Source organism: Geotrypetes seraphini, chromosome 11, assembly GCF_902459505.1.
Source record: "Geotrypetes seraphini chromosome 11, aGeoSer1.1, whole genome shotgun sequence".
Taxonomy (NCBI): Eukaryota; Metazoa; Chordata; class Amphibia; order Gymnophiona; family Dermophiidae; genus Geotrypetes; species Geotrypetes seraphini.
In genome coordinates, this window is record NC_047094.1 from 52,697,109 (window position 1) to 52,718,612 (window position 21,504).

Genomic DNA, 21,504 nt, shown 5'->3' on the forward strand with positions numbered 1-21,504 from the left:
TGTGGCTTTTTTTTTTTTTTTAGATCCGCGCAACTGATGCAGCTGCACAGGGCACCGCCATTGGAGTGATGTGGTGGCTTCAAATGGGTGCTGCTATCATTTTGGCACCTTCCCATTGCTTACAGTTTGCTAAGTAAGATACAGAGCACTGAGTAGAACTAAAACCTGTTAGAATTTATTCAATTAAGTAAGACGTGATCATGAAAGCAAAAGTGAATTTATATTGGGTACCATAATCACGTCATTTATTTCTATTTTTTTTAATCTCTTGCAATTATTCTTTGCATTTATTTTACTTTATTCATTTTCCTACACATTCTCATTTCTCTCACATCCTTCACATCTTTTTCTCATATATTTCCACATGTAGTGTACTTCTTATCAACTATAGGGTCCTTCTACTAAGGCACACTAATCAATTTAGCACGCGCTAACGATTAGTGCACGCTAAATGCTAACGCTCCCGTTATATTCTATGGACATGTTAGCATTTAGCACGCGTTAATCGCTGGTGTGCGCTACATCGGCTTGCACGCCTTAGCAAAAGAGGGGGCATGTTTTTTGGGGAATCTTTTTAAGGACTCCCGAAGAAGGCAAATCCAGCCAAAACACGGACCGCGTCGGTTCCTCTCCATCTTTTGGCTCCACTAATTTGCCTAATTTTACTTTTTGTGGATTTTCAACCTTGCCTAAATTGGACCACACAAATTTGCTATAACTACAGTGAATTTGTCTTGTGTTCATCCAGATTCCGGGTTGAGTTTTTCCCACTGTGTTGTATGGTCTCCCTCCCTTTGAGTGGGATTTTTTTGGCCCCCCCTTTTTTTGTGACTGTTCTCCAAATGTAAATCCAAAACAGTCAGCCTCTACCTGCAAAGTGCACACTATGGAAAATATGGATGTACTTTTAGAAAGGTGCCAATAACATCCATATGTATTCACATACACGACTATCTAGAATACAGGCATTCTGATGTGTACATGCTGCCCATATCTATGCAACTCCTTACAGAATTACCCTATGGGATAAATTCTATATACTGGTAGGCCACTATAGTCGGGTACCAACAAACTGGCTGCTAGGCCAGAATTCTATAAGGGCAAAGTTATGCACCAAAACTTTTATAGGACACTAGCAATTATGTGCCAGACTGTAAGCGCAAAATGGTGACTTTCCTGGCATAAATGGTGACTTCCAAATGTGGCAGTTGGCCATGTAAATGTATCTATTCTATAGAAAGTGTATAAGAATAATCAGAATTTCCCTGAAATGCCCTTGCCCCTCCCTCATTAATACCCCCTTTCCATTTGTGCATGAGAGACGTTGGGCACACTGTTTACAGAATAAGGGTGTCAAGTCTGTTTTGCATGCAACAGAAAAGTAATGCCAGTTAGTACTTGTTAATAATAATAATAATAACAGCTTATATACTGCAATACCGTGAAGTTCTATGCGGTTTACAAAGATTAAGCAAAGGTACAAATTGATTGACTTTAAGAGGGGAGGAAGAAAGAGGGTTAATAGGACAGGAAATCCATTTTTGAGGAGAGAGTGATCAATAGAACAAGTTAACACTGCAGGGAGGAGGATTAGTCATCCTGTTTGCGTGGGGGAGGGGGAGGGGCAATGAAGGAGGGAGGGGAAGGGAGCATGGTGCTGCCAGTTCATGGGGGTGGGGGCATGGTGTGCTGATGGTGAGGAGAGTCTGCTGGTTCATGGAGTGGACGCTGAAAGCAAGAGAACTCTACCAGTGGTGGTGGGGGGAGGGCGCGTGGAGGACGGACACTACTGGCAGGGAAGGTGGTAGGAATGCCTGACACCAAAGGGAATGGAAGGGAAGGAATGGTGGAATATAAACCCTCGGTTTATATTCATGTTACCATTTTTCCCTCTAAAATGGGAGGCAAAATGGTATCTCAGTTTATATTCGGATGCGTTTATATTTGAGTATATAAGGTATGTTGACTTTATATCTCTCTTATTTGAATTTTAGTGCAGTTAATAAGAATATTTTTCAAACTGTTTCATATTAGTTCTATTATTAAGTTTCAATTTGCTGATTTTGAGTTTACCTTACTCATTGTAATTATGTTCGTTTGGTCTTTTTGCTACTATTATGCTGTTAACAAAACTGTAAGTTTTATGTGGAATTATACTTGTTGTACACCGCCTTGGGTGAAACTTTCCATAAAGGCTGTTAACAAATTCCAACAAATAAATAATTTGTATTTAGTGCTAATTGGTCAAATATGTTATACACATAACTGCTCCTATTTTTTTCATAAATATTTTATTTTTTTTAAGAAAAAACATCACAAACAAACAAAAATATATTAGAAAAAGAAAAATAAGCCATAGGGTGTCATAAAATAATAATCCAAACTAAATATAATAACATTAAACATAAGTACATAAGAAGTGCCTCTGCTGGGTCAGACCAGAGGTCCATCGTGCCCAGTAGTCCGCTCGCGCAGTGGCCCAACAGGTCAAGGACCTGTGTAGTAGTCCTCTATGTATACCCCTCTATACCCTTTTCCTTCAGAAAACTGTCCAATCCCTTCTTGAACCCTAATACCGTACTCTGTCCTTTCACACCCTCTGGAAGCGCATTCCAGGTGTCCACCACACGTTGGGTGAAGAAGAACTTCCTAGCATTGGTTTTGAATCTGTCCCCTTTCAACTGTTCCGAATGCCCTCTCGTTCTTGTGGTTTTCGAAAGTTTGAAGAATCTGTCCCTCTCCACTTTCTCCATGCCCTTCATGATCTTGTAAGTCTCTATCATATCCCCTCGAAGTCTCCTCTTCTCCAGGGAAAAGAGTCCCAGTTTCTCCAATCTCTCAGCGTATGAAAGGTTTTCCAAACCTTTTATCAGACTTGTCGCTCTCCTCTGAACCCTCTCGAGTATCACCATGTCCTTCTTAAGGTACGGCGACCAATATTGGACACAGTACTCAAGATGCAGACGCACCATCGCCCGATACATCGGAAGGATAACTTCTTTCATTCTGGTTGTAATACCCTAAGGGGTACTTTCCTAAGGGGTCCTTTTATTAAGGTGCACTAATCAATTTAGCGTGCGCTAAATGCTAAGATGCCCATAGGAATATAATGGATGTCTTAGTAGTTAGCGTGCACTAAATTGATTAACGTACTTTAATAAAATGACCCCTAAATATTTCCAACTTACTACATTTAATTGCATAAACTGTCTCATATTTACTGTACAAACATAACATATTGCACCACATATTATATTCCAATTTAGAGAAATCCTTCCAATGAATTAAAATAGTTTTTATTATTATTTTTATTAAGTTCTTGAATAATTGTGTCTTAAAAGAACTTAGGGGCTCTTTTATTTAGGTGCGCTAACCAATTTAGCATGTGCTAAATGCTAAGATGCCCATAGTAATTTAATGGATGTTTTAGCATTTAGAGCGTGATAATCTTTAGCGTGCGCTAAATCGGTTAGCGCACCTTAATAAAAGGACCCCCTTAATGTAGACTTTAACCCGAAACCCCCAATTGGATAAGTTAATGGCTCTGATATATATAGCAAGGATGAAATTGTTGTCCAAATTTTACCCCAATAAGAAGCCATATAAGGACATTTAAACAACATATGTTCCAATGTACCAATTGTATCTTTCCATGACCAACAGAATTTTATTTGGGATGTATCTATTTTTATACTTTAATTGGAGTCCATAGTACCTTGTGCACATAACCACGTTTATTTTACTACTAATCTTTCTTTATAGCAAACAGATCCTGTTTTCATTATCCTAACCCAGTGCAAATACCAAATGCTGCAAATCACCCTAGGTCACGTGCACAGAATGAGAAAAATCTTCTAGTTTTTCTCCACTCAGGTGCTACCCTTTTTCCAGGACCAATTCTGACAGAGCCTGACCAACAATTTGTAATGCATGCTTGGATTCATCTGCCTTGAAAGTATTTTGACTTACAATTTAAAGCAGGGGTGTCCAACCTGCGGCCCGAGGGCCGCATGCGGCCCCGTGAAGTATTTTGTGTTGCCCCGGTCGAGGGCGATGCAGGGTTTTCCTCTGCTGCCCCCGGGTGTTTACCATCTTGCCGGCTCCCTCCTCTGTCTTGCTGCAGCGTTTGCGCATTTGTGCAGCCCCAGAAACATTTTTTGGGGGCCAATGCGGCCCAGGGAAGCCAAAAGGTTGGACACCCCTGGTTTAAAGGATAACAAGCTCCAGTCTGTCAGCATCCTCGATAACTTCAGATTCCATGAATAAATAATATAAGATGATATATAAGATCAACAGGGTTCTTCTAGAGTCAGACCTAGACTACTGGACCCCCTTAGCACAAGCATCTACTGCAGATCTAGATTGGCGCTTTCAATACTAATGAATTACTACCAAGAGCTTCTCTAAAGCTATTCCATTCTCCTTTAATTTGAAAATCAACAAGAGCACCTAATACTATCCCTCTGTTTTACTATGGTGCACTATGCTTTTTAGCGCGCGCTAATTGCTAACGCGTCCGTAGACTAATATGCATGCATTGGCGTTAAGTGCGTGGTTAATGCGTGCTATAACGCTTAGTGCACCTTTGTAAAAGAAGCCCTATGTTTTCTGTCATACTGGTTAGTAGATATCTAAGGAGTCAGGTACAGCTATGCGCAGCATCCAGAAGTGACATCAGTGGGAGAGCCAAAGGGGTCGTGAAGAACACGTTTTTGACTGCCGCGAACCACAACTTCAACCAGAGGTATGGGGTAAGGGAAGGGGGCACACGCATGGAGGGGAGGAATGGGAAGGGGCGGGGGTGGAGAGGAGGAGGGGTGTCGGTGCCCTCACCAACATGGCACCTGGGGCGAACTGCCCCCCTTGATTCCCCTCTTACTATGCCACTGTTCAGAGCACACAACTGCAAAGGGATATATGGACCTGAGAGGGGCATGGGCAGATCAGAGACATGTCTGGTATTTCCTTGCATGGGTTATAGACATAACTATTTCCTGCAGAGATTTTCCTTTCAAAACTGCACAAACCTAATTTTGTGAAGTGACCTATGTGTAGATAAATATCTTTCAGTGCTCTTTAATAAAATATCCCCCGGATTCAATAAAGGTCACCCAAAGTTGGGTACAAAAGTTTGGGCATGGATCCCAGATCCATACAAACTAGTTAATCATCCATTAGCAATTAATAATTGATGTTAATAATTAATAATTATTATTAATTAATCATTGGTCAATTACGGATGCAAAAGCCGGCCACTACGGAAGCAAGACAGAGAGAAGATTGACTCATTTGAGCTTTGGTGTTGGAAAAGAATTTTCTATATACCATCGATTGTCAGAAGAACTAACAAATTGATTCTGGAAGAGATCAAACTGGCTATGTCACATGAAGCCCAAATGAGGAACTTACAACTCTTATTTTGGTTACTCTGTCAGAACAGAAAGATCATTGGAGAAGGGCATTATGTTTGGGAAGATTGAAGGAACCAGGCAGAGAGGGCGACCTACAATTAGATGGCTGGACATGTTGAAAACAACCATGAGGATGATGCTGGAGGACCTTACCAGACTAGCATAAAACTGATTTCTTTTTAGATCTGTAATTCATTGAGGGCTAGATGTTGCTAAGCCCTTGCGAGTCACTATTGGCCAATTTTTAGGCCGATTGTGGAACAGCCGTTGATGTTCCAACAAGTGTCCATGTAAATGATTTTGCACAGAGGTTCGCCTTTATTCCGTCTGACCAGTCACAGAGCCAGTTTGGGGAAGCCCAGACAGCTGAGCGGCAGGAGAAGCACCAAAGCAGCCTCCTGCCACTCAGCTATTGGGACTTCTTTCTTTTTCTTTTTATTTTTTTTTATGGCATAGATGTTGTGCGTGTGTTACACATGCACAATATCTGCTCCATGAAAAAAAATGCCTTGCCATCCTCCCTGCCAATGATGGCCCTCCCTGATGACCCCCCTCCCCCGATGAACTAACTTGGACCCAGAATAGAGGCAGGAGGGAGGCCCACTCCCTTCTGCCACCAAATGCCCCTGCCCCCCAAACCACCCCCTGAACCCCCCCCCACCCCTCACACCTGGAAATTAGATTGATAGCATGAGGGATGCCCAGACAGCAGGAGGGATGCCCAGACACCTAAGGCCACTTCCCTGGGAGGGGTCTTAGGTATCTGAGCCAATCAGGGCCTTAGGCCCCTCCCCATACATCCCGGATGCACCAGGAAGGGGAAGACCTGCCATTTTGGAGTGACGGGCCTGAGGAGCAGGAAGGACTGCTGTTAACCTAATTTCCAGATATGGGGGAGGTTCGGGGTTATGGGGGGAGGGTTCAGGGACTGAGGTATCTAATGGGAGGAGGGAGTGGACATTCCTCCTGCTGATTTTTCTTTTAGGAAGGGGAGTAGGGAAGGGGAGTTGGTTTGGGGGGGCCTTGCGAGGGGAGGGGTGTTGGTGCAGGGGGATCATGGTGGCAGGATGGAGTGGGCATCCCTCCTGCTGATTTTGGCTAGCATGGGGGTTTTGGGTGGCAGGAGGGAGTGACCATCCCTCCTGATGATGTTTTGATACTGGGGTTGTTTGTTGAGGGAGGGGGGTCATCAGCATGGCATTTTTTTATGGACACAGGGAAAAAAATGAAAACAAAGAAACAAACAGGCAGATATGTCAGTAACATCCATCCATAAGTGCTTCTTCCATTTCTCTTTTAGGCTGAAGTCAGAAGCTTCCAACATCATACCATTATGAAAAGCAGTTCACCAGTACCAGCATGAGGGCAGTTGCCTATGTTGATACTTTTATGACAGGATTAAAATAGAATCTGTATTTGATGACTTACTTTATAATATCCTCTAAATAACCTCTCTCTCCCCCTCTCTTTACAATTGGCTACCATTTGTGTGACCATTCCATCAGTCACATCAAAATTCATGTTTGGATAACAACCTGTTGACAGAGCTGGGATTCTTTTACAATATGACACCAATGGGGGCCTGATATGTGTGTGCAGAGGGGGGAAATTGAATATTTGTGGAGATATTCACATTGCAGGATATTGCCGATGCTCGGGACAGCAGGGAGTATGCATTGCTGGCTGGGATCTGCGAGTAAAGCACGGGACAGTGAATGCCTGACCTCAGTCATTTCGAACAAGCCCTTTCAGCTAATTACTTACCGGGAGACAAAAAGTAAGTTTAAAAATAACAAGGTAGTTGAGTAGCTATTATTATAAAGTTAGCAAATATTTAACATCTACAGGGGAGTGCTGAAAAATTCTCAGCCCAACCAAGCAACTTTTACTTCCTAAATTCTGTGTTATTTTGTCACTGTAGCTGGAGCGTTATCTTATTTCCTTAAGTGCCAATTTGTAGAAACAAAATTCGGTGTGTTTTCCGGTTTGTTTGTTTCGGATCACTGCTTGAACCATATTCACGCCATTCTCGTCTAGGTTAGGCTGAGAACTTTTCAGCACCCCCTAGTAATAGCCCTCTCGGCAAATGCCCCGAAACTTTGGAGCTCCTTTTACAAAGGTGCGCTAGTGGTTTTAGCGCGCACTTAGCCGCTACCGCCTCTTTTTAAGCAGGCGGTAATTTTTCAGCTAGCGCTAGTGCTAATTTTGTGCGTGTGCTAAAAACGCTAGTGCACCTTGGTAAAAGGAGCCCTTTGTATTTGTATTCAAATAATGGTATAACATCTAGCCAGTTACCTTGTTTCCTTGAACTAAGTCTAGTTTTTAGATCTGCTAGACGTGGTGCTTATTTTCTGCTTCTTATGATACATATGCATACATGTGGGCTGAGGTTCTCGTCAAACCAATATCTGCTAAGACTGAGCATCGTGCAGATTCAGTTTCCAATTTATGTGGAAGAGCATTAGCTTTCTCTTTTGGAGGCAACGAAAGAGGGACAAGAAATAAGAGATCACAGCCATTTGTTATCCAAATGTTGCCTTATCCTGTCTCCCAATAGGTCATCCTCATTCATAATGGTTTCTAGAAGAGCTAGGAACATATCTAGATAAGGTTCCGCTGGCTTGTGACTTCACTGAGCACCAGAGAAGTGTAGGGAGAACATGTGGTCAGACACAAGAAAAATCCGGAAATTCCTTATAGAATTGCTTATGTTCCTGTACAGGTGCTGTCACCATTTTTAAATAGAAGTTATTTTGCTGCCCATTGTACCTGGACAATAACAGAAGCTATTTACAGAAGGGGCTGGGCTAATATGATGACAGTTCTTAATCTGCAGGTTTCTCATGATGATTTGATAGTCCACTTTAAAATACCATGTTTTCCTCCCCCCCTTTTCTTTCTTTATTGCCTTGCCAGCATGCAAGAAGTCACAAAATGAAGACCCACAGAGAAAGGTAAGAGTAAAAACACTTTGGGAAAAGGGCTGCATTTAGTTATTTTTCTTGAAACTTTAGACTACATTGCCAGGTCTGAACCACTGTGTAGGTTTCAGAGACGATCGTCAGAAAGCCCACACATACTGTACCTGTGAAGGGTGCAGCCGATCTGATTTCTCGTTGCAAACTGCCTACGAGTACCAAAGTAGCCAGGAACTTTGCACCTGCTTTTTTTTTTGCTTTCTGTCTGAAAATCCAATCCACCCTACTTCCCTACCCCGCCCTCTCCTCTCGTCAATCCATCAAAAAGTATGCACCACCTAAAAAGATTTTGCACTTTCCGCTGGACTGAAGAAGGGCCATTTTCAGCCATGGCAAACCCGTCCAAATGGCTTTGGCCAACTGTCTTCCCCACGTCTAAGAATTTATATTAGTTCTCCCACGGATGTACTATCCAAGCCATGGAAAAGAAACGATTAAACCTGCTCATTTAGAATGAGCTGACTTGCAAAACAAATCTCAGGATCATTTCAAAATCTTATTGTTCGATGCACAATAAAAAAAAAAAAAAAAGATTGATAAGCACATTTCAAAACAGAGCCCAGGCCAGCTTTATAATAGAATCTCCAGTCTCCTGTTTAGTAATGAATAGAGCAGTTACACTAATGGGTGGCGAGAGGCAATCTCTATATCCTAATCAATTAAAGAGTAAAGCGATCACCATAAATAAATGGGAAAGTTGGAGAGATCCTTTAAGTACAGGATTAAAGCCTGAGTGCCTGTCTTCCTTCTTTAATTAAAAAGCAACCAGCCAAATGGAAACTTCAATAAAATTATTATTTTTTTTTAAAAAAAATACTGTTTCATCCCCTTGTCTGGAGTCCCAGGAAGGGCTATGAAAAGGATTAAAAAGGAAATCAAAAGCACGGAGAAAATGAAAACAATAGGAGAAAAAAGTAAGGGAGACGTGCAAACCCCTTAAAAAAAAGGCATGATTGCAGCTGCTTTTTTGTTAAGCTTTTAACTGACTAACAAATGAGATTTTAGTGGATGCTGCATAAAGTTCACTGTCCACTTTCTAAAACTAAACTAACAACAGAAACCCATTGGATGTTTAAATATTTGCAGACAAGTGTAAAAATAAAAAGAAACACCTGAAGTATAAGAAAAGAATGGAAAATTGACAGACTTACTGTTCTGAGAAGACAGGCAGAAAACAACTTGGATTATATACACCGCTGAGACCCCCAAAAATTCCAAGTTCAAGTGCTGCTTTGAAACAGAATTTTTGTTTATTGACAGAATGCAATCGGGACGGAGGATGCAGCTCTCCTCAACTGGTCTTGGATTCTTTGCCTTGCTTTTCTTCTCCTCCAGTCAGTCACACTTCTCTGTTGGCACCGGCAAAACTCCCTCAAGCCTGAGCTGGAAGAGAGGAATTAGAGAAAAAAGCAGAGGGAAGAGGGGTGGAAAAAAAGCCAAACCGGTCGCGGAACAGCTCCTTGCTGCTGCCTTTGAGCAGAGTAAAAAGGTTTCAATAAATGCATGGGCTGAAAAGAAGGGGGGAAAAAAAGGCTACTCCCCCCCCCCGAGCAAATGAAAAGCAGATTTGAAAACATTTAATCACATGCAGAGATATGTGTCTATGCTATGCTATGCTTGCCTCCCTTTGCTGTGCAATTTCAATGCAATGGGAAGCCTACCCTCTCTCAAGCCCTCCCCCTGTGTGTGTGTGTGTCTCTCACACAGAGTTTTCCCTTTCTGCTCTGTTGAGAAAGGGAAAAAGAGACACTAATGATGGGGGGAAAAATTAAAAACAAAACAAAGAGAACAGAGAAAAAACTGAAGATAACATAGGAAAAAAAATTAATTGGTTAAAAGAGAAAACGTAAGAAAAAACAGGTAACGGAGTACGAGAGAAAGTAGGAGAAACAAGTGTAAAAAGAAAAGAATAGAACGGGTGAGGAAGGAGATTACTGCCTAGAAATGCAACGTCTAAAGAGGAGATAAACTGAATAATATAAAGAAACATTGGAGAACTATGGAAGGGTAGGGGAGAAATGAGCACTGTATTACATTTTTGGGGGGAAGGGTATGGTGTTATAAAATTAGGGTTACCATATGGCTCCTGAAAAAGGAGGACGGATTAAGACATCTGGGTTTTACTTCCATTGAAAGCAATAGAAGCAAAACCCGGATGTCTCAATCTGCCCGCCTTTTTCTGGAGTCATATGGTAACCCTAGACTTAAAATCAATAAATGTGGGGTGTGTTGGTAATAAAGTGAATGGGAATAGAGTTAAGTGTGTGCTGTGGTAGTGGTAGACGGCGCGGTGTTCGTAAATGTGATGTGGAGATCGGAGGAGGTGCAGTGGCGTCCCTCCCCCACCCTCTTCCCCACCCAACCTGCCGTGCTGCATACCTTTTTAACTTCACCGGCATGAGAAGCAGGTCCACGTCAGTATCGGCTCGCCCTTTGACATCACTTCCTAGGCGTGGGTCCCGGAAGTGATGTCAGAGGAAGTGCCGATGGCGACGCGGGCAGCAACCTCATGCCGGGGAAGTAAAAAAAGGTATGGGGAAGGCAAGGGGTATGCGGCGAGGAGAGGAGTGGGGGGGCCAAGAGGAGGAGGGGTGCCACGCCCTTAGGAGGACTGAGCCAGGGCTGGATCGCACCCCCTTTACTATGCCACTGAAGAGGTGGCAAGGCTAGATGTCAGGTGAGTACGCGATTTCTTTGTCAGAGGCAGTGGCGTACCTAGGGTATGTGAACCCGGGGCCCATCATTTTTTACACACACACACACACCCCCTACCCATCATTTTTTTGACACCCCCCCTGCCCATCATTTTTTTTACACCCCCTGACCCATCAATTTTTTGACACACACCCCCCGCCCTTGGTACGCCACTGCTACAGTTCAAAAATGGCTAAGAAGCCGGCGGAAGCGGCGAAAGCGTCCTTTAAAGAACACCCTCCTGATCTGGCTCTATCTCGCCCCCTTCGTGACACAACCAGACAGCGTTCTCAGACATTTTTTGACCTTGCCTGGGTGCTGTGACCCAGGCAAGGTCGACCGATAGCTTAGAACACTGTCTGGTGGCATCACGAAGGGGGAGGTATAGAACCAGATCGGGAGGGTGTTCCTTAAAGGACGCTTTCGCCACTCCCGCCAGCTTCTTAGCCTTTTTTTTGGCCACGGGAATGGACCGGCAGCCGTGCTGAAGTGCAGGTCTCAGGAGGTTCTGGACCCGGCTGGCTATGCACACCCCTAGGGGGGGGCAGAGGGCAGATCCAAACCTGGAAGTAGAGAAAAATTAGTTTTGGGTCTGGGTGTATCCAGTGAATAAAGGGTGTAGAGCAGTGGTCTCAAACTCAAACCCTTTGCAGGGCCACATTTTGGCTTTGTAGGTACTTGGAGGGCCTCAGAAAAAATAGTTAATACTAATAATAATAGCTTTATTTATATCCCGAAATACCTTTTCAGTTGAGGATGGTATAAAGTAAAGTAGAGATACAATGTGGATACGGCAGATATTGATACAAGAGTAGAGAACAGGGAGGTTACAGCATTGGTTTAGTGGGAGAGGGTGAGAAGAGGGTGGGTTGCAAAGGTAGGAGGAGGTGCGTGTTGGGAGTGTGGTTAGATTGGATGGGGATTCGAAGGATCAGATAAACTTGTCGAATAAGTGGGGTTTCAGAGTTTTTCTAAAGGATTGGTATGATGAAGAATTCCGGAGAAGGGTGCTTAGAATGTTGTTCCAGATGCTTGCCTGAAAGGATAGTGTCCTGTCAAGGAATTTTTTGTATCGACATCCCTTGAAGATAATTATGGCCTCAACTAGTAGCCAGTGCAGGTTTTTGAAGTATGGGGGAGATGTGGTAAAACTCTTTATAGTTTATAAATCTTTCCTTTTGGCTAAGTCTTAACAATAATATTGTAATTTATAGCTAAAGAGACATATGATCAAGAAACTGTTTTATTTTACTTTTGTGATTATGATAAACATACTGAGGGCCTCATAATAGTATGTGGCGGGCCACATGTGGCCTCCAGACCGCGGGTTTGAGACCACTGGTATAGAGCAATGTTTCTCAACTCAGTTTTGGGAATAGTGGTCAAAGACTGTAAGAAAGTGTCCACATATTTGCATATTCTTTCAAGCAGGGAGCTATGGGCTGACACAATAGGCTGCCCGAAGCATATCCTTATAAACTTTTGGTAAAAGTACATGACAGGGACCTTAAAACGTTGAAAGGTCAAAAATTTATATTCAGCACTAGTCACACAACCAGACACCTTACCATCATCAATAATGCCCAGAAGTCATGCCAGTCATGATATCTACAATGAATTTGATTGAAAGAAATGGGCATATAACGGAGACAGTACAGTATATGCAAATCAAGTTTATGCATATTCATTGTGTATATCCTGAAAATCTGACTGGAAAGGGGGTACTCCAGGACCGAGTTGAGCAACACTGGTGTAGAGCTTTGGAATACTAGAGGGTCACCTCTAGATCCTCTGTGAATGCTACAGAGATGGGAGACCTACAAGGGAGGCTTGAAAAGTTTAGTTTAAAAGCAAAGTTAAACAACATAGGGCTAGATTCACTAAGCAAACCGATCGTGTACCGATCGGTTTGTGAGTCCCTTTGCGACCCGATTTCCCTCCGACCCATTTCACTAACCTGTGTCTCGATTATCCTCCGATCCGCACATGCAAATGAGGGGAATCGGTATGCAAAGCAGGAAGGACGTGATTCACTACACTTTCTGGCTGGCTGGGCGATCAAAAAAACAAGCGACTGGTGAGGACCAGTTGCTTGTCCTAAAACTCTGCTCTGGCCCGATTCTCCTGCTCTGGCCGTCCTGCTCTCTGCTCTCTGCCCTGTAATTTGCATGTTTAAACCCTTCTCGTACATGCAGCCACAAAAAAGCCATGAAGTCCAGGCAGATCTGCTAAAGACCTGGCGAAAAGTCAGGGAGACAGTGGAATTGTGAAGTACCATCGGTGACTGGGAAAGTGGAGGCGGCGGGCAGTTCAACAAATCTTTCTGTGCACCCCGAATCTCTCCTGCTCTTCCCCACACTGCGAGCCTGTGGTTTTAACCATGGGCTCGCTGGGCTACAGTAAAATAAAGTATAAGTTAAAAAAAAAAAAGTTGCAGCTCATGGCTAGATGCATGCGCAGACCATCTACAGATGGTCTGCGCATGCGTCAGGATCGTACACTAGTGACCCGTGCGGTCGGAGGGGTCCTCATTTAAATGTTTCTGCTTTGGGAATTCGTCGGGCCTGCACGGATCGGCCACGGATCGTGAACGAAATGCAGGTTAGTGAATCTAGCTCATAGCCTCCATCAAGGGCTTTACACTTAGGGGTTGATTCTTTAAAGGATGCCTAAAGTTAGGTGCCTCTTAGGCACCCAATTTACCCCCTTTTTATACAATCACGCAAGAGGTTTTAAGCGCTGTCTGGTACGCTGAAGGCTCTGCGCTGCTCCAGTGCTCATAGGAACTCTTGAACATTAGAGCAGCGCAGAGCATTTAGCGTGCCAGCCGGCGCTACAAAATCGCTTGTGCAATTTTGTAAAAATGGAAGGAGGGGGATTAATTGGCAAAATATCCTTAATGGGCTTAATAATTGCTAAAAAAAATTTTCATTGGGTGATAGGCCCTTTTCTGATTCTATAAAAGATAGGCACCTATCACATGGCGCTTAGCGGTGCTTAATGCCTAAGTGGGCGTTTCTATGGGTGGAGAGTGACTCTGGCACCGCTAAGCGCGATTCTCCAAAAACTTTGGCCCCTGAAATGTGGGCTTCTGACACAGGCTTCAAATCCCACTGCCTTTCTAGTCTCTTCATGACCTTGGGCATGTGACTTCACATTCTCTTGCTCAAGTGCAAGTTAGATTGAAAGTCCATTGAGCATGTGGTAAGAGCGGATAGCGTAGCTGGTTTTAAAAAAGGTTTGGACAAGTTCCTGGAGGAAAAGTCCATAGTCTGTTAATGAGGAAGACATGGGGAAGCCACTGCTTGCCCTGGATCGGCAGCATGGAATATTGCTACTCCTTGGATTTTGGCCAGGTACTAGTGACCTGGATTGGCCACGGTGAGAACTGGGCTTGATGGACCCAGTGGGGCTATTCTTATGTTCGTACCCTGAGCTCAGATTTGGAAAAGGCAAATAATAAGCCTAAGGGCTAAATCTATTCTTAAATTTTGTACCTGAGGCAATGGAGGGTTAATGACTTGTGTAAGGTTCATCAGGAGTGTTCGGCCTACTAGGCCACTCCTATTCTGGCTGACTCCAGCCCTGCTAGGATACTGTGACCTTTTTCATAATAGTATACTTTAGAGCTGTGTATCGCAAACTGAGTGCCGCGAGACGCTGGGGAGGAGGAGAGGCGCCGGCTGACTGCCTATAGGATGACCCTCTCGCGGCAAGAGGCACATCCTGTAGGCAATCAGCCGGCACCAGCGCCTCTCCTCTCTGCGCGTCTTCCCTTCCAGCACCCCCCACTGGCGGCTCAGGGCCTGTCTCTAGGGCCTCCGCGTACGCGCGGGCATTGGCGTGATGTGGTCACGCGTGCGCGTGAGGACATCGCATCGACATCCGCGTGCTTCCGGATGCCTCGAGCCGTGACCACTATGTTTAGGGTGCCTCGACTCGACAAAGTTTGCGAGATACTGCTGTAGAGGCTTGCATTGCCTTCTTCAGCCCATGGTAGTCTGTCTTGCCTGGTGGTCCCCAGCCAGCTGCCTTAGCTTCTGAAATCTAACAAGCCTAGCCTCTTCCAGGTCAATGTTCCTAAAGTAGAGCAGGGGGCAGTCACAGCAGATAGTGGGGAAGTGAGAAGGCTGAAGGACTGGGATGAAAAGCAACCTCCTAAATTCTATAAAACACTTTGGAGTCTTTTTACTGAGCTGCGGTAACAAACACATGCTAGAGCAGTACAGCTTAAAATGGCACTCCGCAGGATAGAAACATAGAAACATGAAGGCAGATAAAGGCCAAATGGCCCATCTAGTCTGCCCATCCGCAGCATCCACTATCTCCTCTCCATAAGAGATCCCACGTGTCTGTCCCACTCTTTTCTGAATTCAGACATGTTTTGTCTCCACCACTTCTACCACCATGCATCTACTGCCCTTTCTGTAAAAAAAGTATTTCCTTAGATTGCTCCTGAGCCTATCACCTCTTAACTTCAACCTATGCCCTCTCATTCCAGGGCTTCCTTTCAAATGAAAGCGACTCGACTCATGCGCATTTACGCCACGTAGTTATTTAAACGTCTCTATCATATCTCCCCTTTCTCGCCTTTCCTCTAAAGCAGTGGTCCCCAACCCTGTCCTGGAGGACCACCAGGCCAATCGGGTTTTCAGGCTAGCCCTAATGAATATGCATGAGAGAGTTTTGCATATAATGGAAGTGAAGACATGCAAATCTGCCATGCATATTCATTAGGACTTTCCTGAAAACCCGATTGGCCTAGTGGTCCTCCAGGACAGGGTTGGGGACCACTGTTCTAAAGTATACAGATTGAGATCTTTAAGTCTGTTCCCATACGCCTCATGACGAAAACCAACAACCATTTTAGTAGCCTTCCTCTGGACCGACTCCATCCTTTTTTTTTATCTTTTTGAAGGTGTGGCCTCCAGAACTGTACACAATATTCTAAATGAGGTCTTATGTAGGGGCATCAATACCTCCTTTTCCCTACTGGCCATACCTCTTCCTGTGCGCTGAGGTACCCTGTGGTAAACTGGCAATCTGTGTGTGAGAACCACATGTTAAAAAAATATTTTTATGTTTTTTTTCTGCAGAGGGAGCATGTCTGGGGGTGGAGAGTGGGCATGACAACAGGAATGAATTAGCTGATTAATGCATGATCAGTGGGTGAGCCCTTAGGTCCAGATTCTCTAAACGGCGCTGGATTTTTAGGTTCCGGAAGGCGCCCAAGCTCGGTAAAAAAAAAAAAAGTGTTGTTTAAACAATGGGTTTTTTTTGTTGTTTTTTTTACTAACCCCCTCTTTTACAAAGGTGCGCTAAGCTTTTTAGCGCGCGCTAAATATTATCGCGCACTAAACACATGCTAAATGCTAACGCGTGCATATTATCCTATGGCTGCGTTAGCGGTTAGCACACACGTTGATTCAGCACGCATTAAATCTGCGCTAAAATGCTTAGCATGACTTTGTAAAAGAGGGCCTAAGTTTCAAAGTGCCTACCAGCGCCTAAAAAATTGGCGCTGGAATTGTGCCTTTCTAGGCACTTTAGGCTGCCATACTCCACCATGAGCACCTAAAGCGCCTACGGAGGCACAATTCACATCAAAAGCAGGTGCTGGAAATGTAAGCCTGGAAAACCCTGGCCTACATTTCTGGCACCTACCTTTGCTGGAGGCACGACTCCGTCACCTGCACCGTCAAGTGATTGACACGCGATCGGCGGCCGATTTTAAGGCAGCCACCGACAATGGGGCCAGTTAGAGAATCCGGGCCTTACTGCCTACAAAATAGGAGTCGGTAAGTGCTCAAGCGCTAATTTCTTTAAGCTACAGAAGTCCTTTAAAATAGCGCACAAGGATACACAGAGGAGGAATTAAAGGTTTATTCAGAAGTACTTTTCAGCTATGAAAGGGGAATGCTAATAAAATTAGCACATGGGCGTTAATTCATAGGAAAATCAGCCATTTTCCGGAAAAAATGGCCTTAGCATGCAGGAAAGACCCTCGTAAAAGATTATGGGCTCCTTTTACAAAGGCGCACTAGCGGTTTTAGCGCCTGCTTAGCACGTGCGCTAGCCGCTACCGCCTCCTCTTGAGCAGGCGTTAGTTTTTCAGGTAGCGCGCACTATAATGCGCGCTAATCCGGTGCGTGCGCTAAAAACGCTAGCGCACCTTTGTAAAAGGAGCCCTATGTTTTACTACCACTTAGTGAAAGGACCCCTTTGATCATTATTCTCATGTATGATGTTGACATCCAAGAAGAGAGCCAGAATCTAGTGCGGCGAAAGACACCCCAGGATTTCCCTTTTCTTAGCTGAAAAATACTCCTGAATAAACCTTTAATTTCTCCTCTGCTATCCTTGTGCGCTGTTTTAAAGAACTTCTCTAGACACCAGTTTTTGTTTAGCTTAAAGAAATGCAATCCCAAATCCAAAATAGCCTTGACACACTTTTTCAGTTACCTTGTAGCATAAACTTTGTCGATCTCAGTTTAAACAATTGCATACAATCCCTGAACACCTCTGCACTCAATTAAAACAAAAGTAAATTGAACAAGCGTTCACTTTCATTTTATGTTCGGGTCAGATATGTGAACATGGCAAGTTGGAATAGATGCCTCAGGCTCTTCCCTTCTCTCTAATCAGTAAAAGAACCCCCACATTCAAGTGTGAGGCTCTGACACTAATAAGGGTCTCCACAGTCAGATATACCAGCACCAAACCCTATAATCAAGCCTGATAACTGGTTCCCCTCAGATCTATGCTCACAAACCCCACTCTTAAGCCTGACCTTCTCACACCAGCAAGGCCTCCCACAGTCTTGGTATAGTCTTAGTCATTTCACAAATTGATTACTGTAATGTCCTGTACAAAGGGTTCACCTTAAAAGAAATACACAGATTACAAATTCTGCAAAATACTGCAATAAAAATAATTACGAAAAAGAAAAAAATTGATCATGTAACACCACTTCTAAGGGAAAAACATTGGTTACCAGTAAATTACAGAATCATGTACAAAATAGCATTACTTACACATAAAATACTTATAAACAAAGCCCCTATATTTTTAGAAAGATATCTAATATCTTATGCCCCCATAAAATCTTTAAGATCGGAAGATAAATCTTTACTGATAGTGCCTTCATTAAAAATTATATATTCTAGGAGAGATATGATCTTTTCTGTTAAAGCCCCTCAAATTTGGAACTCACTTCCACTTAATATAAGAGAAGAAAAGCTGCTGAGCAAGTTTAAAAGTCTCCGAAAGAATTGGTTATTTAAGGACGCTTTTTAAGGGATTTATTCGAAGTTACAATAGACTATGGAGAAGATCTAGTAAAACCAAGCAGGTTTTTGTTTCCCAACCTTTTGTGTATGAGACCATCCTGTTGTGGTTTTTTCTTTCTTTTTAGAATTGTATTTAAGCCAACTGTTGTCAGATCCGATTTCCCTAAATGTGTTATTATAATTAGTACTAATTGTTATGTTTGTGTGTTTTTATTTTAACCTAATGCTTAATTTATGTAAATCGCATTGGATTTGGAATATGCGAGTAAATCAAAGAATTTAAATAAGCTTGAAACTTGAAAAATTTAAAAATGTTTCACAATTTTTGAAATATAGATTTTTGAGTGGAACACCATTGCCCCATTAGGTGGAGGGCTCCTTTTACAAAGCTGCGCTAGGGCCTTAATGCGTGGAATAGCGTGCGCTAAATTGCCACGCGTGCCTGCCGCTACCGCCTCCTTTTGAGCAGGTGGTAGATTTTCGGGTAGCACGCGCTAATCCAGTGCGTGTGCTTAAACCACTAGCGCACCTTCGTAAAAGGAGCTCTTAAACCATGAGATAGATTGGCCAATGACATGACAGGATGGATGTCTATGTCATCACGTTAGATTTAGGGGGTCTTTTACTAAGGCACGCTAGCTGATTTAGCACCCATTATATTCTATGGACACATTAGCATTTAGCGTGCACTAATATTTAGTGCACACTAAATCGGCTAGCGTGCCTTAGAAAAAGACCCCCCCTTAATATGTCAGTCAATCATATAAAGAAACTGGGAGCATTTGAATGGTGATTCATTATTCTTTAGATTTCATGGCGTTTCACGCCAGATATATATGCTCCATGAATGGCGTTCTAAACGGTGGGCCGCCACTAGTATTTGAAAAATCTATTATCTTGAATTATATGGTATTTGTATTTTGATTTTATTGGCTTTTTTTTTTTTGCTGTCCTGTGTTTTTTTTTTTTTAATTTCAGTTGATTCAACATGAAGTGAATGAATCGGAGCTTGATCACGGTAAGCATTAATGAACTGTCCTTAATCCTCCTGAAGAAACACAGTGACACTCAGCCTGAGTTGAGGAATACAGTGGTACCTCGGTTTGCGAGTAACCCGGTTTGCGAGTGTTTTGCAAGACGAGCAAAACACTCAGCAAACTTTTGACTCGCAAACCGAGCACTGCCCCAATCAACGAGCACTTACAGGGGATTCCTCTTCCGTCTTCCGGCCAGCCTTCTACATCGGGTGCCTTCCACAGGTTGGAGGACCTCTGTCTGGGCCTGCGCGGCCGGGTGCTGTCCCGTCTGCATGTTGCGTGTGACGCGCACAGCGTCAATCATCAGCGTGCGTGTCATGCACGGTGTGCGGGTGGGGCTGCGCTCGGCTGCGTGGGCTTGGGTGGGGGATGTCCAGCATGCGAGGGGCATCCGACAAGGAGGGCTGGCCGGCGGCTGGCATCCCCCCGAAGCGGCACTGCGAGGTTCTCCGGTGGCTGGCATCCCCCCCCCCGAAGTGGCACTGTGAGGTTCTCCGGTGGCTGGAATCCCCCCCCCAAAGTGGCACTGTGGGGTTCTTCTTCAGATGACCCACAGAGGAGGCAGATGGAGGAGATGGCGCTGCAGTACCCGGCACCCGACAGGTATAGACCCCGGGTTCTAGAACGAATCATCTGGATTTCCATTATCCCCAATGGGGAACTTTGTTTTGGTAAATGAGCATTTTGGATTACGAGCATGCTCCTGGAACGGATTATGCTCATAATCCAAGGTACCACTGTATTTTGGATGTTGTAGAACTGTTTTTCTGTGTAGTGGATTATTTTTTTTGGACGCATTTTTGGAGACTACAGTGCACGCTAGGGATTTTTTTGTGAATTTTTGGACACAATTTTCAGAAGGTTGTTTTTTGAGGATTCTTATAGATTGTTTGGATTTTTGGACCTTGATTTTGGTGACTACCGTGCATTGAACGCAGCTCTAATTTGGACTGTGTTATAGACGACCACAAAAGTTCCAGTATGCCAATTTACAGATAAGTGATTTTTTTTCTTTATCGTATTTAAGGTTATCGCTTGTGAATTGATAACTTCTGCCGGTTGATTTAGGGATCCTTTCCTTTTACTAAGGCGCGCTAGTGCGTCTTAGCGTGCGTTACATGCTAATGCGTGCTAACGCATCCATTATATTCTATGGATGTGTTAGCATTTACTGTGCGCTAATTTTTAGCGTGCGCTAAGATGCACTAGCGCGCCTGAGTAAAAGGACCCCTAAATGTCTTAAAAGGGAACACAGTGCTGCGATGATGGTTCCCTTAATCGGTGGTCTTGTTGTTTGACCGGTATGCAGGAACACGGAACACACTATAGAATCACACATACAATTTATATTTAGTGATTTAGGGCTCCTTTTATAAAGGTGCGCTAGTGTTTTTAGCGCACGCACCGGATCGGCGCACGCTACCTGAAAAACTGCCGCCTGCTCAAGAGGAGGCGGTAGCGGCTAGCGTGCGCGGCAATTTAGCTTGCGCTATTCCGTGCGTTAAGGCCCTAACGCACCTTTGTAAAAGGAAGCCCTTAGTTTTATATATATTTTTATTTTTAGTATACATTTAAGCAAATCATTTTTGTGGCACCATTTTTATGTTATTTATTTAATATGTTTATATACCGCCTTAACTCTAGGTGGTTTCCAGTATCAAAACAGTCATAAAATTCCATAAAATAGATGAACATGACATCACACGTTATCTACATTCCAATAAGTACACGAACATGACCATCATTCACAGTCCGCGTACATGTGACAACATGGTAGTACTATAATGAGAATGCTGAAAGTATAATATTCTTTTCTCCCGATTTTGTATGATTTCATTTGCTATGTTATCTCATGTTATATGTGGTCTTTTATCCTGCCAAATCCTCTGGATTTGAATACTAGTGAGAGTCCAACATTTGGTGCCTAATTCTCGGTATGAGCACTTATGCTCATGCCCAAATACTGGCAGTTCCTATGAGCGTCGGGAGCAGCGCGGAGCATTCAGCACAGCTCCCTGCGCTAATAACCGCTATCGCCGTTTAGTAAAATGTGCCTAATTGCTTGGCATGCACCTGACCCACCCATGCCCCTCTT

At 43.7% G+C, this 21,504-nt stretch overlaps 1 protein-coding gene across 2 annotated transcripts in view; it reads right to left on the reverse strand.

The window, feature by feature from the left end:
• Window positions 1–21,504, reverse strand: part of NTN3 (netrin 3) — a 312,749-nt gene that overhangs the window by 265,171 nt on the left and 26,074 nt on the right. The window contains exon 1 of one of the 2 annotated variants that reach the window (XM_033963624.1): window positions 9,541–9,977. The exons of the other annotated variant lie outside the window; for it this stretch is intronic. The gene's annotated coding sequence lies outside the window, so the exon portion shown is untranslated. Of the gene's footprint in view, window positions 1–9,540; window positions 9,978–21,504 lie in introns of those variants that run through there. 2 annotated transcript variants of the gene reach the window in all.